The 3,445-nt window shown below is 51.9% G+C and overlaps 1 long non-coding RNA gene across 1 annotated transcript; it reads right to left on the bottom strand.

Annotated features, from left to right (window-relative positions):
• Positions 1 to 891: 891 nt before the first annotated feature.
• Positions 892 to 2,429, bottom strand: LOC112545328 (uncharacterized). Its single transcript, XR_003088797.2, has 3 exons — positions 2,326 to 2,429; positions 2,023 to 2,126; positions 892 to 1,140 (listed from the first exon to the last, which is right to left on the bottom strand). It is a non-coding gene; the product is annotated as an uncharacterized LOC112545328 (long non-coding RNA).
• Between the last annotated feature and the right edge of the window lie 1,016 nt (positions 2,430 to 3,445).

The following is a 3,445-nucleotide window of genomic DNA, read 5'->3' on the forward strand; positions in this document are numbered from 1 at the left end:
GAGGACCAGAGAGATGGAGCCATCCTGTAGCTTTTTATAGTTGCAGCCCTTCCAGCGAGATCATTGTGCTGCACAGTGCTTTTCTAGCCAAGTACGGGCCAGGGTTAGCCCAGGAGAGCTCTGCCCAGGGCGCATTAGCTCCAAAACAATCGGCCTCTAGGGCCTGCCTCAGGCTAGCAAGCTACACTGGGCTAGGTAAGGCTATAGGATGCAGGCTGGTATACTAGCTTGCACATAGCAGTCTCAAGAGCCAGGTTCTGGTCTTAGCTCTTCCCTTCCCTTTTGGTAGGACCTTGGGTGAAGCGCTTGGCAGCTCCATGCCTCTGTTCCACACCTGCTCCGATCCGGAGCAGCCTTAGTGAAGTGCTGTGAGATTCCTGGATGAAACCGGCTGGTGATGTGTGTGTGTGTGTGTATGTGTGTGTGTGTGTGTGTGATATTCCACCCCTCATGTCCTTTGGGCCGTGTCCAGACTCAGGGGTTTTTTCAGGAAAAGTAGCCTTTTCCCGAAAAAACTTCCCCTGCGTCCAGACTCAAGCCGCGTTCTTTCGAAATTATTTCGAAAGAACGCGGCTTTTCTTTCGATAGCGGTAAACCTCATTTCACGAGGAAGAACGCCTTCTTTCGAAAGTTCCTCTTTCGAAAGAAGGCGTTCTTCAATGTAAAGAGGCCGTCTTCGAAAGAGAGCATCCAGACTCGCTGGGTGCTCTCTTTCGAAAAAGCGGATTTTTCTTTCGAAAGATCCGCCTGCAGTCTAGACGCGATCTTTCGAAAGAGGCTCTTTCGAAAGATGCTTTCGAAAGAGCCTCTTTCGAAAGAAGCCTGCAGTCTAGACATAGCCTTGGTGAGCAGAGAAGCAGCAAAAAGCAATATCCCAAATACTCTTTTTATTCCCCATTCTGTGCTGTGTCTTTCCTCTGCTTGGCAAGGAAGTGAGACTGGCCATGAACCACAGCGATGACCTGGGAGCAGCGTCTTGATCTCGCTGTGAGCCAGTCAGTGCTGGTGACAACAGGGCCCTCTAGTGGTTGAGCATGGGCTTGGGAATCCATAGAGCTGGCTTCCATTGCTTGCTCTGCCACCGATCCTGTGTGTGGCCTGGGTCAAGCCACTTTCTCTCAATGCCTCAGATCTCCATGTCTACAATGGGGAGAATGATACTTCTTCTCTGCTGCCCTTTGGCTGTCTTGGGTTCAGACCCCTCTAGAGCACCGACTGCCCCTCTGTGGAGGTCGGTACGCAGCACAAGGACTCAACAAGGGCCTTCAGCGCTGCTGGGACACAGTGAAACCACCACCATAGTGCTGTAGCAGAGGGGAGTGGACAAAGGATACATCAAAGTCCAACAGGAAGCAACCCTGTGTGGACCAGATGGCCTATTTGGCCTCTCACCGCTAGGTGGGGGTGAGGTGTAACGGGATAAGTTGTTGAGGGAGGTAGACTAAGGAAGTGACATTACTCTCGTGCTACAGAGGTATCCCGCCTCAGAGCCATGACCCTTAGCTGGAGAGCCACCTACTGATGGCCCCTCCCTCACCGTCCCCTCCCCGCCCCTTCGGTTCTAAAGTACCAATCCTGAATGGTGTCTCCTTGGTTGAGAGAGCACCCGGTACCATCTAATTCAGGGGCAGGCAAACTTTTTGGCCTGTGGGCCATATCTGGGTAGGGAAATTGCATGATGGGCCATGAATGTGGGGCTGGGACAGAGGTAATATGTTGGGTGGTTGCGGGAAGGGACTCAGGGCTGGGGTGCAGAAGAGGTGCACGGGAGGAGGCAGGGGAAGGGGTTGGGGAGCAGAAGGTACATGGGATGCATGATGGGGGCCTGGACAAGGGGTTGGTGGGTAGGAGGGGGTGTGGGATGCACAAGGGGGGTCTGGACAAGGATCTGGGGTGCACGAGAGGGATCTGGACAAGGGGTTGGGATGTACGAGGGGGCGTGGACTGAAGGAGAGGTGTAAGGGCTGGTGTCTGGAGTGCAGGAGGGGTTCAGGGTCTGGGCTGCAGCTGGGTGCTACTTACCTGGAGTGGCTCCAAGTTGGTGGCCCAGCAGGACGAAGGCTGCCTCCCTCCATGCTCTGGCCCCACACTGCTCCAGAAGGGGCCAGCACATCCAGCAGTGGCTCCTGTACGTTGCAAGAGCAGATGGTCCCACATGCTGCCTTCACCTGCAGGCACATCTCCCCTAGCTTTCATTGGCTGTGGTTCCCTGATCCCAGCCAATGGGAGCTAGGGGATGGTGCCTGTCACATGTGCTACTTACCAGCTGCCCTCTGCTATGCCATGCCTTGGCAGGGGCTAAGAAGGCCAGCGGGTTAGTTTTACCTTAGATCTGGATTCTGCTTTATCCAAGGCAACAGAGTTCATGGTGTTTGGAAAGAGCTTTTGTTTCACCTGGATGGATGCAGGCTTCAGGGTACCTACGGGACCTATTGTCCCGGGAGACCACTGAGGTCATAGAACCATAGAACACTAGGACTGGAAGGGACCTGGAGAGGTCATCAAGTCCAGTCCCCGGCCCTCATGACAGGACCAAGCACCGTCTAGATCATTCCTGGCAGGTGTCTGTCTAACCTGCTCTTAAATATCTCCAGCGATAGAGATGCCACAACCTCCCAAGGCAATTTATTCCAGTTTATTAGGAAGTTTTTCCTAATGTGCAACCTAAACCTCCCTTGCTGCAGTTTAAGCCCATTGCTTCTTGTCCTATCATTAGAGGCCAAGGAGAACAATTTTTCTCCCTCCTCCTTGTGACACCCTTTTAGATACTTGAAAATTGCTATCATGTCCTCTCTTAGTCTTCTCCTTTCCAAACTAAACAAGCCCAGTTCCTTCAGCCTTCCCTCATAGCTCATGTTCTCTAGACCTTTAATCATTCTTGTTGCTCTTCCCTGGATCTTCTCCAATTTCTCCACGTCTTTCTTGAAAAGTGGTGCCCAGATCTGCACACAATACTCCAACTGAGGCCTAATCAGCGCAGAGTAGTGAGGAAGAATGACTTCTCGTGTCTTGCTCACAACACTCCGGTTAATGCATCCCAGAATCATGGTTGCTTTTTTGCAACGATATCACACTGCTGACTCATATTTAGCTTGTGGTCCACTATAGCCCCTAGATCCCTTTCTGCCGTACTTCTTCCTAGACAGTCACTTTTCATTCTGTATGTGTGAAATGGATTGTTCCTTTCTAAGTGGAGTATTTTGCATACTGCATTTTTGAAAGGGCTGGATAATCTCATGATCAGGGTAGTGCTGCAAATTCAGATACTACAGATCATCAAACCTCAGGCTTCCAGGCACATATGGGGCAGGGGAAAAGGGGGGTGGAGAGGACGGGGGGGGGGAGGAAGGAGAGGCAACAGAGGGGTTTTCTCTCAGGATGACACCTCACACTATTTTCCAGGTGCATAATGAGCTGATTTGGGCTCTTCTGTGAATGATCACCT

Source organism: Pelodiscus sinensis, chromosome 1 (assembly GCF_049634645.1).
Source record: "Pelodiscus sinensis isolate JC-2024 chromosome 1, ASM4963464v1, whole genome shotgun sequence".
NCBI classification, from domain to species: Eukaryota; Metazoa; Chordata; order Testudines; family Trionychidae; genus Pelodiscus; species Pelodiscus sinensis.